At 40.3% G+C, this 21,595-nt stretch overlaps 1 protein-coding gene across 1 annotated transcript in view; it reads left to right on the forward strand.

Moving 5' to 3' along the window:
* Nucleotides 1–440: 440 nt before the first annotated feature.
* Nucleotides 441–21,595, forward strand: part of LOC141148693 (NXPE family member 4-like) — a 174,317-nt gene continuing 153,162 nt past the window's right edge. Inside the window, exon 1 of the mRNA XM_073636337.1 lies at nucleotides 441–569. The gene's annotated coding sequence lies outside the window, so the exon portion shown is untranslated. The remainder of the gene's footprint in view (nucleotides 570–21,595) is intronic.

The following is a 21,595-nucleotide window of genomic DNA, read 5'->3' on the forward strand; positions in this document are numbered from 1 at the left end:
TGACTGAATTTTGTGTGACCGTGTGTTGCAAGACAAGCTTGAGCGGAATTCCGCCGGAAAAACCATCCAAAGCTTTTCCGGCAAAAATTCAGATAATGTGTACGCGGCATTAGACTTGGATTTCATTAAAGTTCATGTACATGTCAAGACAAGCAACCCAATACTTTTGACAATATAATATATATTATATATATGTACACACATACTTTATATTTGGTCATGATAATATTTAAAACATTGCAGCTGTACACATTTATTTGATATTGCTTTGTAGAGGTGCGGTGGTTTGTATTATTGTTTATTTTAAAACATGTTTCTTTTGCATTGTACAGTATTTGCAAGTCTAATAACAGCCCATAGATTCCATTAGTTGGTGTCATTTAGCCTCTTAAAAAACTGCAGGTTTTACCTGGTTTGAGCCACAAGCATCTTAATACACATTCTCAACAGGCTGTCCTTTGCAGGCAGAGCTGTAAAACAGTACAGAGCAGTCAGCAAAGTGCCTGCAAGGACTGCCAGACCAGATTATCCAGCAGTCCTGTTGGACAGTGATAGGACCCTGTAAAACAGTAAGTGAATTGTATTATTATTATTTTTTTTTAATTGTATTTTTTTTTTGTAAGTATTGAGCAATGTCATTTCTTTTACAGTGAAATTATTTCTATGTAGAGATGAAATCACATTTGATAAATAGACTTTGGCTGGCTTTTTGGTGATGTTGTTTCTTTGAATCCCACCCAATGTCACCACTGCTCATGAAAATTTGCAGCGATGGCTTTATCAAAGAATAGGGAACATATTTTTTTTTTCCGATGCAGAGGTCTTATATATATATATATATATATATATATATATTTGGTTTTGTTTTTATGTGTTTGTGTGTTTTTTTTTCCCTTGTTTTTTGTTTTGTTTTTTTGCTTTTTTTGACAATAGATTTTTATTGAAGTTTTAAGGCACATTATTAAACATACATACATGGAGCCAGTTTACACATCTTCGTTGTGGCTGCGGAATAGATTGCACAGGGGTCCTGTGCATCTTTGGCTCAGTTTCAGGTCAGAATTCAGCCAAAAATTTGTGCCTGATTCGTCCCTGAAACAGAGAACAAGGATGCATCGGATCCCCTGCCATGAGCCGCATGCGAAGGCAATATGAACCCAGCCTTAAATAATAAGTATATGTAGCTTGTATCAACCAGATGTTCCATACATGTATGCAAAGATTATAGCATTATAAGAAAATGTTGATAAAGCAAAACTATGATAACTAAGACAGAACCATTATCAGGTTATCAAAATGTATTAGCTTGGAAATGTGCAAAAGAAGTTGATCTCCGAGGCTCTTTGTAAATTAAAGCAGAAATTATCCTCAATGAAGTTATTCGATTTATGGCATATATTACACCCTTCTGAGAGGGATTATACTTTCTTTTCTCGAGTTCATAAAACTCATAGCAAGTTGGATTATATTTTCGTTTCACAATCTTTATTAGACGCTACTCCGACAATTAGTATTAAACCTAAAATATGGTCAGATCATTCACCTGTTTTTTGTCATCTTAATTTTGCAGAACTTCGTGCCAGGAATAGATCCTGGCAACTTAATGATAATTTACTAGCAGACTCATTATGTGTAACTGATAGAGAAAAGCAATAATGCATTTTATGTAAGATCATTTAAGACAATACTGCACCGCCAATTAAATGTGAAGCTTTAAAATGCGTTTTGAGCGGAATTTTTATATCGCATGGATCAAGTTTAAAAAAAATAGAACTGCAGAATATCTAGCTTTATTAAAGAATATTTCTGATTTAGAATTAATCCATAAAAATATTAATAGTGATAGAGTCAGAATTGAACTTGTTAATATTAGAAGTCAATTCTTACGTTCTCTTTTTTTTGTTTCAATATGTTTATTGAATTTCAAATTTTAACAGAGTATACAAAACAAAACATAGAAGACTTTTTGATACACATATTTCATTATCATATATCATCTATGAAGTTATCATTTATCAATGAAGTATTATAGATTATTGAATCTATTCATCCAAATCAACCATTTTTTATCGAACATTTTACAACGCATAGAGTTTATTGCTATGAGGCGTTCAAAGGTGTAATTTCTATTAACAGCTTTTATTACATCCGAGAGGTTAGTAGTGGTAGTATCTTTACAGTGGCGGAGTAGTAGGTTCCTAGTTTCTAAGAGAATGTGGATGACCACTGATCTGAAGTGTGATGGGAATTTTTCTTTGCCCAGGTGTAGAATTCTTAATTCTGGGTTGGGAGGTGTGAGGATACCCGTGAGTGAGGAAATTAGTTGGAATATTTGATTCCATAGGCTTTTTATGCTCGGGCAGTGCCAGAACATATGTAGTAGGTGTCCTATGTTACCGCAGTTTCTCCGGCAGAGGGGTGAACGGTCTGGGAAGAACTTAGCTAGTCTGTAAGGTGTGTAGTGACATCTATTGGTAATTTTGACCGTTAGGTCCCAGTGTTTACTACAGTGGGAAGCTTTATGGATTTCTGTAAAAGCAGATTGCCATTGTGCATCCATATGTGTGGTGCCCATCTCTGTTTCCCATTTGTGGATTGCAGTGGTTTTCCTAAGAGTCAATTTATCTTGTAATAGGTTATAGAAGAGGAATATAGCTTTGATGTTATTGTGGGTTGTGGAGTAAAATTCCCAAGCTTTGGTAGGTATCTTTGAGATAGGGTTTGTTTTCAGAAAGTGTGAGATACGTACACAGGTGAATAGAGTTGTTTTTGGCAGGTTATATATAGTCATGGAGGATTTGTTCCACTGTCTTAGGCTGTTGGTCCATAAATAGATCTGAGATCTGTGTCATAGCCTGTTTTGAGAGTAGTTTGATTGATAACATGGGGATTTGGGCTTCTAAGATATCAATTGGATGCTGGACGTCTATTACCATTACCTCAGTGTGTTTTAAGGACAAAAGGTATCTCCATGCTTGGATAGACACCGTAACTGGTAGTGAGAGATGTTTTATGTTCCAATGTTTCCAGTTGTCCCCCATGAGAAACGTTTTCAGTGTCTTTATTAGGGTCTGCTTTTCCTCTATGTCCACTCACATTGGTCTGTCAGGACCCTGGAACCAGTGTTTAAGTTGGTCCAATCTTACTGCCCATAAATAGTCCTGTAAGTCTGTTAGGCCCGCCCCTCCTACTTTATGTGGAGTAAGGTTCTGTTTGGGGCATCTTGCTTTTTTGCCATTCCACAGGAATTTACACATGAGATTGGACATTGCTCTAATATGATGTTGGGGTATGTGAATTGGTAATGCTCTGAATATGTATAGGATTTGTGGCAGGAGTAACATCTTGAAGACTGCTAATTTTCCCATCTAGGAGAGTTCTTTTTTGGAGATTTCTTTCAATTGGGCTTCCAGTTTGGTTATCAGCGGTTTGATATTGGCATCCACTAGTGCGGTTGTGGTATTTGTTAGTGTGACCTCTAGGTACGTTATGCCTTTGGTGCTCCAAGTGTATGGAAATGTTTTTTGTAACGTGTGTTGAATGTGTTCAGGTACACCAAGACTTAGAATTACTGATTTGGAAAAGTTGACTTTATAATATATGTCCCCAAAATCCATTAGGATTTGGTGTACTTGTTCAAGTGATGCACGTGGGTTAGTTAGCAGCAATATCACATCTTCCGCAAACAGGTTTATAGTGTGCTTGTCGGGACAAAACTGGAAGCCTTTGATTGAGGGGTGGGATCTAATAGCTCTGCTAAAGGTTCTATAATTAGATTGAAGATAGTAGGTGATAAGGGACACCCCTGACGAGTCCCAATACGAATGTTGAAAGGCAAGGAAAGGAAACTTTTTGAATACACCTGAGCTGAAGGGCATGAGTACAAAGCTAGGATAGCCTGCAATATATGACCTTGGAATCCAAGCCTAGACATCACCATTTTCATATAGTTCCAGTGTACCCTGTCGAACGCCTTCTCTGCATCTATTGACAACAGCAGTAAAGGCGTTTAACTACGCATAGCATGAGATATAACATAGGCAATTATCCTAGTTGCATCAGAGGTTTGTCTCCACTTCACAAAGCCCATCTGGTCACATTGTATGATAGTAGTTTGGAGAGAGTGTTAGTCAGTGCTATTGTGGGAGAGCATTTGTTTTGCGATTCTACAGTGCGTATTTCAGAAATGAATGTGTTAAGTGTGGCAGTGTAGCGTTTTTTTTCTCTGGCCCCTAATTGTATGAATCTGCCCCTCATGAAAGCCTTATGTGCGTTCCACAGAATTTGTGGGTTTGATACTGACGACTTGTTAGATGGAAAGAAGTTTTTGAGATGCTGAGAGATGGTCGAGTGAGTTTTGGGTTCTTGTAGAAGTCTATTGTTACAGCGCCAGAGGAGGAAGAGAAGACACCTGTTTCATTAAATGACAGAAAAATTGCTGTGTGGTCAGACCACGTAATATCGTGGATTTGAACACTTGTTACTTGTTTCAATAGCCATTTGTCTGTCAAAAACATGTTGATACATGAGTAAGAGCAGTGTCTGTTTGAAAAAAAGTGTAGTCTTTTTCGTTTGCATGGAGGCACTGCCATGCATCAAACAAATCTTCCCTGTGTAGGAGAGCCTGTAGTGATGAGTTTCCTTTGGGTTTCTTAGTGGTGGTGTCCAGGTTCGAGTCAGCAATGAGGTTAGGGTCTCCACATATTAGAAGGTTGCTGTGTTTCATGGAGACCGCTTTTTTGAGTACCTTTCCTATAAAGCATAATTGGTGAGAGTTTGGGGCGTATAATGATACCAGTGTATATGGCTTAGGGTTTTAGTCTCCAGTTAGGATGATATATCTACCACCATCGTCCACTAAAGCTTCCTTAAGTGTAAATGAAAGGGTGTTTTTTATGGCGAGGAGTACTACTACTTTTTTGTGGTTAGGCGTGCAGGCCAAGAACACGTTTGGGAAGTCTTTGTGTGTGCAAGGCGGGGTTTTGGAGAGCTGAAAGTGTGTTTCCTGCACACATAGTATGTCCGCTCCCTGAGTGCAAGCCTCTTGCCACATGGAAAATCGTTTGGCGGGGTGGTTAAGGCCCCTGGCATTAATTGAGAGGCACTTGATGGTTATAACATGTCTGGAGTAGTATGTTGTACTGTATGGTGGTGTAGGTACTCACTGCGCTCACATGGTGTCCTGTAGGTTGCAATTTCATGTGCGGATAGGACAGGTGTATCCGATTGGCCTCATTTGGTAAGCAATGTTCTTGTCGGATGTAGCTGCGTGTATCAAACAAATAACAAAAATAACAGGAAACATAGAGAGTTAACATAAGAACTGGATCTTACAACTGATCCTTGGGCAGATGTAACTGCAACTGGTTTGGGGGAAAAGGAGATAAGAAAAATTCTTAGCTCCTAGACCGGAGATTCTGCGTTGCTAAATACGTTTACTTATGAGCTTCACCATTTGTTTTTTTAGTGGAACTCTTGTGGGAAACTATTTGCCACTCATTTTGGATTGGTGGAGGCTTGGGTGGTGATGCTGGGCGAGGGGCCTGTTCTGGGAGTATGCCCCATTGAAGTAGTGCGGCAATCCCTTCGTCAAGCGTTGTGACTGAGGTTGTGAGCCCATTGTGTGTAATGGACAGAGTTGCGGGATATTTCCATTTGTGGAGGATTTTATGATTTCTTAAAGCTTTGGTGATTGTCGCCAGGTTGCGGTGGCGCTGTAGCGTGTGCCTGGAGAGGTCAGGGAGCAGCCTGATAGCGGCAAATTGTGGTGGTATGTTGTCTGGTTTTCTGGATGCTTGAAGGATCTGAACCTTGATATGGTAGTAATGTACCCTTAGTAAGACATCCCTTGAGTTTTCCGCAGGGAGAAATGAGGGTTTGGAAATCCTGTGGATCCTGTCCAATATAAGATCTTGCGCAGTTAGAGATGGAGCTAACATGGAGAACAGGGTTTGGGCATATTGGAGAAGGAGATTTGGTGTAACAGACTCTGGAATGCCCCTGAGTTTAATATTGTTCCTTCTGGACCTGTCCTCTAAATCTGCGATCTTATCTCTCATCCATGCTATATCTTCTCCCTGTGTGGTATGTGCTTCCACCATTACATTATAGGATGTTGGGTATTCTTCCATTTTGTTTTCAACGTGGTCAAATCTGAGGCCTAGGGCCTGAACATCCCTTGTGCACTTGTTGATGTCTGTTATCATATCAGCTTGTATGGATGAACGTAGGGATAACAGCATCTCCTTTAACATAGTGTCTGAAATGGGGCTGTCAGAAGTGGGAAAATCAGCTATTGGATCTCCCTCCAGTGTCCCCTCCACCTGCCCCCTCAGATTTGTACTGTCGCTGGGCGGCCCACTTACCTCCATTTCTGTGACAGGCCTAGCTGGAGACTCTCTCCTGGGCCTCAATTTTGCTGGGCTCCTGGTTGAGGGGCTGGATGTCCCAGATGACAATTCACTAGGAAGTTTGTTAGTGTGTGGGGCTGTGGATGGCAGTCCTGTGCCCCCGTTGTTTACCACGGCCTTGCCTGTGTATGGCGAGTCCTGGGTGCCGACGCCATTTTGGCATGGGTTGCGCGGGCATCTTAAAGAAATCCGGCAGCTTCAATGGCTGCGGCGGGTTCTTTCTGCGCCGTGTCATCCCCGCAGTGGTTAGCAGTCTGATGGTGCCTTTCTGGGCTCTGGATGACGCCTGTGAGCTTGGATGTTCGTGGATGTTCTCTGGCTGGCTGAGGAGCTTCTGAACTACACGTCCATTACGGAGCTCGGCAGCCATGCCCCCTCAATTCTTGCATTCTTTAGATCAGCATTCTCTAAAGGGATTGTAAACCTATGTGTTTTTTCACCTTAATGCATCCTATGCATTAAGGTGAAAAAACACCTGGCAGTGACTAGCCCCCCAGGTTTTACTTACCTGTGGGGACGCGCTGTCTCTCTGCCCGAGGTTCTCGGCTCTTGATTGGATAGATTGATAGCAGTGCAGCCATTGGCTCCCACCGCTGTCAATCAAATCCAAGGACATGGGTGCCCGGGAGGCGGGGTGAGTCATACATTCGGCGGCTATGGACGACTGATGTGGGGAGGAGCGGTGAGAGCCGCCGGGGGACCCCAAAAGAGGACAATCTGAGCCACTCTGTGCAAAACGAGCTGCACAGAGGAGGTAAGTATGATACGTTTGTTATTAAAAAAAAAAAAAAAACTAACCCTTACAATCACTATAAGGGCCCAGGGTAAAACCTTGAGGATTTCCTATGAATATAGTAACAAGAGCGGTGAATTTCTGGCGCATTCTCTTCACCCTACGATAATATCATCATCTGTCTTGAAATTATCTGATCCTGGTAAAGGGTTGGTTTATACTAACTCAGCTATTGTAGAGACTTTTCACAATTATTACCCCTCATTATATAATATTTCACAAACTAATTCTGAAATTGACTATTCTTTCATAGAGATGGAAAAAAAAAACAATTTCATATATGAAAGATACAGCTTTGTCAAGTCTTAACTCGGCCACTAGTTCTTCTTTAGAGGTTCCTTTTACTTCTGAGGAACTACTAACTGTTATTAAGACTGCTAAGATTGGTAAAGCACCAGGCCCAGACGACTTTTCTAGCCGGTTCTATAAGACTTTTGCGTCAGATTTGTCTCCAATTCTTTTGCATTCGTTTAATTCTATTTCAGAGTCTCAGCCTTTCCCCCCCGGAAACTTTAAAGGCTTATATCTCTGTTATTTTGAAACCCGGTAAAGAAGATAAAACAAATCCAAGTAGTTATCGTCTCGTCTCATTGCTGAATCAAGATATAACATTTTACACTAAACTTATTGCTAATAGGTTTCAACCAATACTGTCTCTAATAATTCATACACATCAAACTGGTTTTGTGAGGTCTAGAGAGACTCGAGACAACACCAGTAAGACTCTCTCATTAACCACTTGCTTACAGGGCACTTAAACCCCCCTCCTATCCAGACCAATTTTCAGCTTTCAGCGCTGACGCACTTTGAATGACAATTGCGTGGTCATACAACACTGTACCCAAATGAAAGTGTTATCATTTTTTCAGCACAAATAGAGCTTTCTTTTGGTGGTATTTGATCACCTCTGCGGTTTTTACTTTTTGTTAAAAAAATGTAAAAAACTGAATTTTTAAAAAAAAAATATTTTTATTTTTATATTTTGTTATAAAAAATTTAAAACGGGTAATTTTTCTCCTTCATTGATGTACGCTGATGAGGCGGCAGTGATGGGCACTGATAGGCGGCAGTGATGGGCACTGATGGGTGGCAGTGATGGGCACTGATGGGTGGCAGTGATGGGCAGCACTGGCAGGTGGCACTGATTGGCACTACAGGTGGGCATTGATAGGTGGTACTTGTGGGAATTGATAGGTGGCACTTATGGGCACTGTTAGGTGGCACTGTGGGCACTGTTAGGTGGCACTGTGGGCAGTGTTAGGTGGCACTTTTATTGGGCACTGATGAGGCAGATGTGCCTCTTCCACTTCGGGACCGATGTCCCTTACATTTGAGCCGGTGATCGGCTTTTTTTTCTATTACCGCTGTCAGCGTGAGTAAAAAAAAAAAACGATTACCGATGTTTTGTTTACATCATGTGATCAGCTGTCATTGGCTGACAGCTGATCACATGGTAAGGGGCCGGGACCGGCCCCTTACACGGATTGGTGATCAGCCGAGTCTCAGTGACTCGGTGATCACACCGCGCCCAGCGCGCGCCCTGCAGGGCGCGCGCAGGGAGCGTGCACAGGGGAGGCTGTCATATGACGGCCTCCCGGAAATGCAGGTCCGCGCTGTGGCCGTCATTCGGCCATAGCGCGGATGTCTAGTGGTTAATCTCCCTAGCGCAGAAACAACAAATCCTGGCGTGCCTGCTTTCAATCGATGCACAGAAGGCATTCCATCGCCTAAATTGGAGGTTTTTGTTCCATTGACTTCGCCAATTCAATTAATCTGGGCAATAATTTGATTAATAACTCTATATTATATCTGGTGGGAGTGTGGCCTGATAAAACCCTTTTGGAATCAAGTAATAAAGATCATAAAACATATCACAAATATGACAATTCATCTAGACGATGCTTGCTGCCTCATAAATATCCCCAATTGCACTCTGAGAAAATACAAAAACTCTTTGACCAGATTCTTAATCACATCAGCTAAAACAGTAATACCAAGACACTGGAGAAGCACCACCGCCCCTACAATTAAGGAATGGCTGGAAGAAATACGTCTCCTTAAAGGAATGGAAGAGATCAGAGCAACAACACAAGGGAATATAGAAAATTTTAATAAAATATGGCAACCATGGATTACTTTTAAATATTCTGATTCATATACCACTTTCACATAAAGATAAACCTTTTATACATAGACCAATATTTTTCATATAATATATTTATTTTATTTTATTTTTATTTAATTTTCTTTTCTCCTCTTTACTCCTCATTTCTATTACTATATCTATATCTAAGGACACCTCTCAGGGGTCCACAAATTTATTCTCCCTTTTAAAATAAATAACAGATTTTTTCTATACAAAGCTAGAGTATTTCCAAATAATTTATCAATATAACAATAGGTCGGATATGAAACCACCTTGGTGGCCCTACCAGTAAATACTCTATTATTGAAGTCAATTATTCACTGTTATATGAAACTTATGTACAAATGTTAATATGATTGTACTAATGTTATTTTCAAACATTAATAAAAGCTTTTTGTTTAAAAAAAAAAAATGATTAATAAAGTCATGGCACTATATACAATTATTCTGCACAGGTTTGAACAAATGGTACTCTTTCCACTATATTTAAAATTAATAACAGAACCCATCAGGGTTGTCCGTTATCTCCATTATTATATGTGATCACAAAGGAACACTTAGCAATAGCTATACGTAATAATCTTCTATACATGGGATCACTATTAATGAGATAGACTACAAAACCTCACTTTATGCAGATGATGTTTTACTCTATATAACATCACCAATGATTAGTATTCCGTCTTTTTTAAAATAGTTCAATTCCTTTGGATGCCTAAGCAATTTTAAGGTAAATCTAACCAGATCTGACTTATTAAATATTTCACTACCCAGAGATGAGGTTTCTTCGTTAGCCGCGTTATTTCCTTTCCATTGGCAAGAAGTTGCAGTGGAATATTTAGGAGTGAAAATACCAACAGATCTTACTGTTTATGAGTAAAAATTTTTTCCACTTTTATTAGGAACCCAAGCCAAATTGTTATCATGGTCGAAGCTTTCTTTGTCATGGTTTGGCATTATTAATTTCATCAACATGGATATTCTTCCAAAATATCTATATTTATTCCAACCCTGGAATAATTGCCGCCTGAGCACATATATTCTATTCTGTTTTAAATTAGTAAATGTTGAAGAAGAAAGATTCTATACGTTATTTAGTATATTCATGTGAGATATCCCTAAAGCAGGCCATACATGGTCGAATTTCGAACGAATTTTCTTTTCAAAATCAGAAAGTTCGTTTTTTTTGTGATCCAATGGTGCCACCATTGATTTTCGAAATTCGGCCGACCAAGCCTTCAATTTCACCTCATGTTGCTACAGAAAAGAATTTTCGTGGGCGGGAATCTTCTTTTCTCTCCGTAAATTTTCTTTTTCTTATTACATTTCTCGCACGATTCTCCCATCATTGATTAGAAAATCATTTGTTTTTCAAAAAATTTCCAACATGTCCAATTCCTCAAATTTGATTGCCGCACGAAAATCGGCTGTTGTTGAAGCCCACTAATGGGGTGAAATTCGTACGAAAATTCTTTCATTTGATTTTCGAAAGAAAATTCTTACGAAATTTGAACCGTCTATGGACGGCATTGTGTCCCCCCCCCCCTCCCCATTTTTTTTGTTTTCCTGAGTATAGAGGGTTCTTGTGGAGATGTATCATCATGCAACTTAGTTGTTTTGTATAGTATTTAGAATTATAATGGACACCTCAGTTATTGGTATGCATTCAGGTTGATTGTATTTGTTTGTGTGTGGTTTTTTTCCCTTTGTTTTTTTTTTTGTGAAATTTTGAAATCAATAAAAATATATTGGCAAGTAAAATATATATTTTTTAAATCATTCTTACTTTATAGATATATCCTTCCCTGTAAACCAATTAACTATTTGCATATATATGAGTCCTTGTTTCATTCTTCAGATTCACACAGCTTCCAGACTGACAAAATCGCAACATTGCATCAATCAATGGTTTGGAAAGTCCACCTTCTTTGTCAATCTAAATGTAAAACAAACAAATGTAATCCACCAAGATAAACCCACTTTGCCATTCCGGAAACCAGTATCTACAAACTAGTTCTACCTCATAAACCAAATAACCCTGTACACATATGAGTCCTTGTTTAAAGTGGTTGTAAAGGCACAAGGTTTTTTTTTACTTTCATGCATTATATGCATGAAAGTAAAAAACCTTCTGTGTGCAGCAACCCCCCCAGTCCCTCCTAATACTTACCCGAGCCCCCTCTCGATCCAGCGATGTCCAAAACTCCTCACACGCCTGATTGGCTTTTGGCAGCAGCGAGAGCCATTGGCAGGAGGGAGGGGCCAAGAGCACCAGCAAGGGACCCGAGAAGAGGAGGATTCAGGTTGCTCTGTGCAACACCATTGCACAGAGCAGGTAAGTGTAGAGATACCCCCGTAGGGGCTGCTTAAGTATGTTCAGTCCGTTACTCTGCCTCTAAACCCCAATAACAGCCTCTACCCCTCTTGGCACACCTGGCAATAGTGTAGGTGCAATGACCAGTGAGAAACGCACACGTTATAATAAAAACACAGAAATTGTCTTTTCTGCAATATTTCTGTGAAAGAATAACAAACAGTAACAGTATATATTTAAATAGTCGACTGGAGAACAATAACTGCGATTAAGAGCATTATAGCTACCAATCCTTTATTCAAACTTTTCTCAGGGGATTCCAAACCTGAGAATGTCCCCAAGAGCAGTGAAACACTTAAATGGCAAATAAAGCACAATATGACACTTTAAATGTGATTGATTACTGTTACTTAGGTTGGCTCTATGAGTCCAGGAAGAAGAGCAGAGGAATGACTCCCTTTGTGTCGGGCCTCTCTCTACTGTACCCTGATACCACAGGCCCAGTTTTACACACTTTCAAGTCAACAAGCAATAGCAATTCCTGATGAAGGAGCACGCATGCTCCAAACATGTGCACATCACCAGCATCATCCCACCGAGACCATGAACACCTTGAGCGACGACTTCCTCCTGCGCTTTGCAGTCTAAGCCCGGGACACCGGAAACCACTGGCACCGCCGAGCCAAGACCCTGAAGCACTCCCTGGATGTCCGCTCTTTGGATTCCTGTCGTCCATCTGACTATATAAGATGTGCCTACTTATACCTTACCTTGAGTAAGTGAATTACTATGTGATTAAACGTATTTTAATACTGCTGCACTTAGATTGGCGCTGCTTTTTTCTTCTTATATTTCTCCCAGAGGTTCTTCTACCCTTCAGCATGCTGCCTTCACATTGCCAGCTACACTCCCTGTGGTAAACCACCCAGGCTATGGACTCCCCCTTAAAAACTTCACATCTCCATCAGAAGTCCTGTGTTTATTTTTATTTAATTATTGACTTACCCCTCTGGTATTTTGGACTATATGTTCATAATTCATACATTCTTAACTTTTCCCCCATCTCGCAGATGATATAGCCTTGCATGGTAGAATACACCTTAGCGCACCAATTATTGTGTTTTTTACTGAATGCACAGCTCTGTGTGTATCAGCTCATATTACAGAAATAATCTCCTGCGCTTTGGTGTATAGCCTCTATTGCGTGGTGTGATCAACTCTTTACATTCAAGCAATGCCTATAGTCTTGCAGCCCTCCTCAGAATAATGGGTATTCATGTAACTGGAAAGAAAAGAAAGGAGGAGGGTGCACCGACCTTGTGCATTACCAATGGCAAGTTTTTAATTACAAGCATAAAAACAATGTTTTATATAATATATATACATATATATATAAAAACATAACATGGGGGTCTATGTACTTCCAACTCACCCCACTGTATTAGAAGCTAAGAATGTATCTATACTGACTCACTGGACAGAGCTGGCCCATGCAGACGGGTGTGTCCTAACTGGGTGGGTGTCGTTGTGCACGTGGACCTATATAGAAGCACCTGCAAAGGACAAGTCACTGTCCGTGTAGGCTCTGAGGAAAAGGGTACGCCCTTTAGGATATCGTCTGATCCCCATAACATCAGGTCCAGGTTGCCACTGTTCAGAGATGCTGTTTTATTATTTGATAAGCCTGAATTGCTCATTTGTTTGTGAGTATAAACATTGCTTTTATGCTTGACATTAAAAACTTGTCATTAGTAATGCACAAGGTCGGTGCACCCTCCTTCTTTCTTTTCTTTTCAGCTCATATTACAACAGACTCAGTCAGTGAAACAGGTAGAATGGGGGGGGGGAGCCCAGCAGACATGACAGGCAGCTCTCCCTCTGTGAAAAGCCTGTTTACTTGTGACGGCCAGCTTGGCAGGGTTGCGGGTGACAAAGTGGGGCATCCGCTACATAAGTATGACATGCTTGTTATTTAAAAAATAAAAAAAGATTTTAATATTGGTTAAATTCATGAAAAATGTAACATTAATTAATTACATAGTATACAATGTAACAAAGCTTACAAAAGCAACTAGAGATCATAATCCCTATTCAGACCATTGGGTTGTAGTATCCCCAGCCTGCTAATCCACCAAACTTCCCGCTTTCTTAGAGACATAATCCTGTCACCACCCTATCTATCTTTTGAAACATCTTCCAGTATCACGAAATGCAAATCAGTTTCCTTATGATCAAGTTCAGTAAAACGCCTTGCTACTGGTAGTCCTGGCTATTTATTCAATAGAAAAGGAAGAGCTGGTGGGAGGTGGGTAGAGGTATGTCTCATTCCCCATAAGTATTCATACAACAACAAACTTGGGCCCACGGGTCATACCTCAGACACGTCTAAAAAATTTAAGAAAATTTATTTTCAAACATTTAAAAGCAACACATAATACATAAATTGGTAATCAAAAGTAAATATTAAATGCTAAATATAGTTTAATAAAGCAACCTTTTACATGGAGCCTAAACAGTCCATATTAATGTCCACCATCAGCCTAAAGGATCTGTGCTAGCATCTCAATTCGTTTCACAAGGAAAACCTCCCTTCTTCAGGAGAAGAACAGGTGTAGCCAGTAGATGGATTAGAAGCAAATATATTCCAGATATAGTCCAGATATATGTGGTAGCAGGGGCTATAATGAGGTAGCCCAGGGGTCCACTATTTTCCACCCGGGAGCTGTGGATGGACAGGGGGATGAGAAAAAAATGACTCCACTCTCACTGTAAAACCCAATGAAGAAAAATAAATCCCCCCAATCCCTATAGGTGAGAAACAGAGAATATCCATCAGTCTGATAGCAGCCACAAATGGAGAGTGATTTATTTTTCCTCATCGGCATCTGCTACCACATATATCTGGAATATATCTGGAAAATATTTGATTCTAATTCATCTGCTGGCTACACCACTATTGAGGTTGGAAGCTGGCCACTACTCTCTACAAATTATACTTTCCTGTGATCTCCCGAAGAAGTAAGGTTTTCCTCATGAAACGCGTTGAGAATGCTAGTGCAGATCCTTTAGGCTGTTGGTGGACATTAATATGGACTGTTTAGGTTCCATTTAAAAGTTGTCTTTATTAAACTATATTTAGCATTTAATATGTACTTTTGATTACCAATTCATGCATTATGTGTTGCTTTTAAATGTTTGTAAATACATTTTCTTACATTTTTTATGTGTCTGAGGTGTGACTCATTAAAAGTCCCGTGGGCCCAAGTTTGTTGTTGTCTGACTATTGATTCCTGTTTGAATACTTATGTTGAGCTAGGTGGTCTATCACTTTTTGTGTAGTTTCACCAACATATAATAACTTACAGGGACACACATTAAAACATATATTACATAAGCAGATTGGCAGGTGTAATGCCCACTAATTTTACATTTCTATTCATTACCTGTATGAACAAATCAGATTACATTGGGTGCAATTTAGACATGGAAAAGATCTACATCTTCTGAACCCAAATAGGTTCTCTGTACCAAATTGTGGTTTCTATGGAAAGATTACAATGAAACAGTTTGATATTCACTTACCTCAGGGTAAGCTCTGGTTAAAAGCTCATTTCACCTTTTGAACATGTTCCAGCTCCTGCCTCCTCCCTGACCTCCCCATTATGTGACAGTGGGCGGTGACCTTCCCCCCGTTCCCACTGTCTCAATTTATTAACAGTGAGGGCTCCGCCCACATTCCTGTATAGGAATGCCTACAAGTACCATCAGCCATTGCGCCAGAAGGCTTGTAGTTCTCAATGAACTGCGAGGGCGCTGGTGAGCGTTCTTGTAGTACATTGATTCTTCCTGCCATTCAGTAACTGCCTGCCCATTAGAGGTATGGTTAGACAGCTTACTGAATATCTGCAGGATCCAGGCATTGCATGAGTGATCAGCAAATTGCAGGTGCAACACCTTACAGCCTGCAGTATATATAAAAAAATAATAATAATAAATGCCTGGTGGTGACAACAATGGACCATGCTTGCATAAGGTGTATTGAAATGGCCACTCGTATTCTTCATAGGAAGCCTGGGTGATGGCGTGTCAATAACTGGCAGACAGGCACAGAGTGTTTTCACCCTATAACTGGAAGTACCTTAACAAGGACCATCATAACAGGTTCATCAGGGGTTATTTTTATTAAATCTGCAGAGTTTCAAAATATTGAAAATGTCGCTTGAAATGAAATTAAATCACCATTAAGTTTATGTGAATTTTTTGTGATTTGGTTAAGATGATTACAATCATATATATGCATGTAAAAATAAAGAAAAAAAAACTTAAACCTTTTTAAAAAAAAAAAAATCTATTTTATGTTGATAAAATAATTTAGTGACACACACGGATCTATGGAAAAAAAAAAAAATATATATATATATATTGTTTGGTTACAAGTCATGAATAGGAGGAATATCTGAATATCTAAACATAGCTGCTCAAGAGAAGATGATGTCACCTAGACATGGCTCTATTTATATACCATTCAAATCTGAACACACCAAAATGATGCACTTTTTTGCAAGCTCCGCCCTTGTCACGTGATTATTATTATATACACTACTGTGCAAAAATTTTAGCCAGGTGTGAAAAAACGCTGTACATTCAAAACGCATTCAGAAAGAAAAGTGTTAATAGTTTATATTTACTAATTAACACAGTGGGAAGTAAATGAACAGAAGAGAAATCTAAATCAAATCAATATTTGGTGTGACCACCCTTTGCCTTCAAAACAGCTTCAATTCTTCTAGGTACACTTGCACACAGTGTTTGAAGGAATTTGACAAGTAGGTTGTTCCAAACATCTTGGAGAACTAAACACAGATCTTGTGTGGATGTCGGCTGCCTTAAATTCTTTTGTCTCTTCATGTAATCCAAGACAGCCACCATGATGCTGAGATCAGGGCTCTGTGGGGGGCCAAACCATTACTTCCAGGACCCCTTGTTCTTCTTTGCGCTGAAGATAGTTCTTAATGACATTGGCTGTATGTTTAGTCTCATTGTCCTGTTGCAAAATAAATTTGGGGCCAATCACACACCTCTCTGATGGTATGGCATGACGGATAAGTTTCTGGCTGTATTTTTGAGAATTGAGGATGCCATTGATCCTGACTAGGGATGAGCCCGCAGTTCGAGTCGAACGTAAGTTCGACTCGAACATCGGGTGTTTGTTCTAGAAACAAACCGAACATATGGGGCGTTCGCAGGAAATTTGAGCGCCGTGGAATTCCCCCATAATGCACTGCGAGATTGCAGTGCTTTGCTGTATGATGATTGGCCAAAGCATGCACCTGACCTGCATGTTTTGGCCAATCACAACGTGCTCTGCTGAGAGAGTCATAATTGGCCAAAGGCAGGGTACCTTTGACCAATGATGGCTCAGGGAGACTAAGTCCACGCCCCACATTATATAGGGTTGATTAGCGACCGTGTATAGTGTGTGGACGGAGATAGTTTGAGCTAGATTAGGCAGGCAGGTTAGTTAGTGGCAGTGTATTTGATATATATATATATATATATATATATATATATATATATATATATATATATATATATATACAGCCTAGTATATACAGTATCTCATAAAAGTGAGTACACCCCTCAAATTTATGTAAATATTTTATTCTATCTTTTCATGTGACAACACTGAAGATATGACACTTTGCTACAATGTAAAGCAGTGAGGGTACAGCTTGTATAACAGTGTAAATTTGCTGTCCCCTCAAAATACCTTAACACACAGTCATTCATTTCTAAAGCCCTGGCAACAAAAGTGAGTACACCCCTAAGTGAAAACGTCCAAATTGGGCCCAAACTGTCAATATTTTGTGTATCCACAATTAATTTCCAGCACTGCCTTAACCCTCTTGGGCATGGAGTTCACCAGAGCTTCATAGGTTGCCACTGGAGTCCTCTTCCACTCCTCCATGACGACATCACGGAGCTGGTGGATGTTAGAGACCTTGTGCTCTTCCACCTTCCATTTGAGGATGCCTCACAGATACACTTTTTGTGTAGTTTTGCCAACATATAATAACTTACAGAAACACATTAAAACATTTAGTACATATGCAGATTGGCAGGTGTAATGGGTGCAATTTAGACATGGAAAAGATCTACATCTTCTGAACCCAAAATGGTTCTTTGTACCAAATTTTTGTGTTTCTGAAAGTCAGCCTTTATTAGCATGTTGCCCAGACTGTGGTTTCTATGGAAAGACCAAAATGAAACAGTTTGATATTCACTTACCTCAGGGTAAGTTCTGGTTAAAAGCTATATTCACCTTTTGAATGTGTAACATGTTCCAGTTCCTGACTCTTCTCCCGACGATCCCCCCTCCCTGTGATAGTGAGGGGGATCTTCTCCCCACACCAACTGTCAAAATGTAAAACAGCGAGAGCTCCGCCCACATTCCTGTGAATGAATGCCTACAAGTACCGTCAGCCAGAAGGCTTGTACAGTAGGGATGACCCAAACACCCCCGGTTCGGTTCGCACCAGAACCTGCGAACGGACCGAAAATTTGCACGAACGTTAGAACCCCATTGACGTCTATGGGACTCGAACGTTCGAAATCAAAAGTGCTCATTTTAAAGGCTAATTTGCATGGTATTGTCCTAAAAAGGGTTTGGGGACCCGGGTCCTGCCCCAGGGGACATGTATCAATGCAAAAAAAACTTTTAAAAACAGACGTTTTTTCGGGAGCAGTGATTTTAATGATGCTTAAAGTAAAAAAAAAAAAAGTGAAATATTCCCGTGCTTAGAACAGTCCCTGCACAAAATGTCATTTTTAAAGGAAAAAAAGTCATTTAAAACTGCTTGCGGCTTTAATGTAATGTCGGGTCCTGGTAATATGGATGAAAATCAGTGGGACAAACGGCATGGGTACCCCCCAGTCCATTACCAGGCCCTTTGGGTCTTGTATGGATATTAAGGGGAACCCCGCACCCAAATTAAAATAAGGAAAGGTGTGGGGCCACCAGGCCCTATATACTCTGAACAGCAGTATACAGGCGGTGCAAACAAGACAGAGACTGTAGGTTTGTTGTTAAGTAGAATCTGTTTGTAATTTTGAACGGGTACATTTTTAACGTGTTTAGCTCCAGCCAAAAAATCTTTTTTAAGCTTTTTGGAAAACATAGGGAAGGGTTATCACCCCTGTGACATTTGTTTTGCTGTCTGTCCTCCTCTTCAGAAGATTTCACCTCACTTTTTGTCCCAATGACAAATGTTTTTTGAAAATTTGGGTTTTTTTGTGGAACAAGGATTGGAAAGCATCATTGGAAAGGAGAAATGTTTTTCCCATATTAACTCTTATGCCCCGTACACACGGTTGGACTTTGTTCGGACATTCCGACAACAAAATCCTAGGATTTTTTCCGACGGATGTTGGTTCAAACTTGTCTTGCATACACACGGTCACACAAAGTTGTCGGAAAATCCGATCGTTCTGAATGCGGTGACGTAAAACACGTACATCGGGACTATTAACGGGGAAGTAGCCAATAGCTTTCGTCTCTTAATTTATTCTGAGCATGCGTGGCACTTTGTCCGTCGGATTTGTGTACACACAATCGAAATTTCTGACAACGGATTTTGTTGTCGGAAAATTTTATAGCCTGCTCTCAAACTTTGTGTGTCGGAAAATCCGATGGAAAATGTGTGATGGAGCCTACACACAGTCGGAATTTCCGACAACAAGGTCCTATCACACATTTTCTGTTGGAAAATCCGACCGTGTGTACGGGGCATTACAGGAGAGAATTTCTCTTCCTAGGGGTAGATTTCATCTCACTTCCTGTTGTCTCCTTCCGTTTGCAAGTAGGAGTCGTTTGTAAGTTAGATGTTTGAAAGTAGGGGCCTGCCCTATATACTCAGCAGAAATTTGGGCCTTAGATGTTGTTGTGGCCACAACACTGTAAGCCCTCACAGGGCCCTGCTGTGAAATATTAGATCAAGAATTGTAATTACATGCCCCTGTTGAACAGGGGCAGAAAAATTGGGCCTTTGCTGGTTCTGGTGGTGCTGGTGCCACAACACTGTAAGTCCTCACTCGCTCATGGTGGGTGCAGAAATGGGCCCTGCTGTGAAATATTAGATCAAGAATTGTAATTACATGCCCCTGTTGAACAGGGGCAGAAAAATTAGGCCTTAGGCACTGATGCCGGTGCCACAACACTGCAACCCCTCACAGACACTCTAGTTGGAAAGCAGGAACAAGCCCTGCTGCAAAGTATTGCATCAAAAATTGTAATTACACGCCCCTGTTAAACAGGGGCTGAAAAATTGGGCCTTAAGCACTGGTGCTGGTGCCACAACACTGCAACCCCTCACAGATACTCTAGCCACTTGAGCCCCGGACCATTATGCTGCCTAAGGACCAGAGGTCTTTTTCCAATTTGGCACTGCGTCGCTTTAACTGCTAATTGCGCGGTCATGCAATGCTGTACCCAAACGAAATTTGCGTCCTTTTCTTCCCACAAATAGAGCTTTCTTTTGATGGTATTTGATCACCTCTGCGGTTTTTATTTTTTGCGCTATAAACGGAAAAAGACCGAAAATTTTGAAAAAAAATGATATTTTCTACTTTTTGTTATAAAAAAAATCCAATAAACTAAATTTTAGTCATACATTTAGGCCAAAATGTATTCGGCCACATGTCTTTGGTAAAAAAAATGTCAATAAGCGTATATTTATTGGTTTGCGCAAAAGTTATAGCGTCTACAAACTAGGGTACATTTTCTGGAATTTACACAGCTTTTAGTTTATGACTGCCTATGTCATTTCTTGAGGTGCTAAAATGGCAGGGCAGTACAAAACCCCCACAAATGACCCCATTTCGGAAAGTAGACACCCCAAGGAAATTGCTGAGAGGCATGTTGAACCCATTGAATATTTATTTTTTTTGTCCCAAGTGATTGAAAAATGACAAAAAAAAAAAAAATATTTACAAAAAGTTGTCACTAAATGATATATTGCTCACACAGGCCATGGGCCTATGTGGAATTGCACCCCAAAATACATTCAGCTGCTTCTCCTGAGTATGGGGATACCACATGTGTGGGACTTTTTGGGAGCCTAGCCGTGTACGGGGCCCCGAAAACCAATCACCGCCTTCAGGATTTCTAAGGGTGTAAATTTTTGCTTTCACTCTTCACTGCCTATCACAGTTTCGGAGGCCATGGAATGCCCAGGTGGCACAAAACCCCCCAAAATGACCCCATTTTGGAAAGTAGACACCCCAAGCTATTTGCTGAGAAGCATATTGAGTCCATGGAATATTTTATATTTTGACACAAGTTGCGGGAAAGTGACACTTTTTTTTTTTTTTTTTTTTTTTTTTCATAAAGTTGTCACTAAATGATATATTGCTCACACAGGCCATGGGCATATGTGGAATTGCACCCCAAAATACATTTAGCTGCTTCTCCTGAGTATGGGGATACCACATGTGTGGGACTTTTTGGGAGCCTAGCCGCGTACGGGACCCCGAAAACCAATCACTGCCTTCAGGATTTCTAAGGGTGAAAATTTTTGATTTCACTCTTTACTGCCTATCACAGTTTCGGAGGCCATGGAATGCCCAGGTGGCATAAAACCCCCCCAAATGACCCCATTTTGGAAAGTAGACACCCCAAGCTATTTGCTGAGAGGCATGGTGAGTATTTTGCAGCTCTCATTTGTTTTTGAAAATGAAGAAAGACAAGAAAAAACATTTTTTTTTTTCTTTTTTCAATTTTCAAAACTTTGTGACAAAAAGTGAGGTCTGCAAAATACTCACTATACCTCTCAGCAAATAGCTTGGGGTGTCTACTTTCCAAAATGGGGTCATTTGGGGGGGGGTTGTGCCACCTGGGCATTCCATGGCCTCCGAAACTGTGATAGGCAGTGAAG

Source organism: Aquarana catesbeiana, linkage group LG06 (assembly GCF_042186555.1).
Source record: "Aquarana catesbeiana isolate 2022-GZ linkage group LG06, ASM4218655v1, whole genome shotgun sequence".
NCBI lineage: Eukaryota > Metazoa > Chordata > Amphibia > Anura > Ranidae > Aquarana > Aquarana catesbeiana.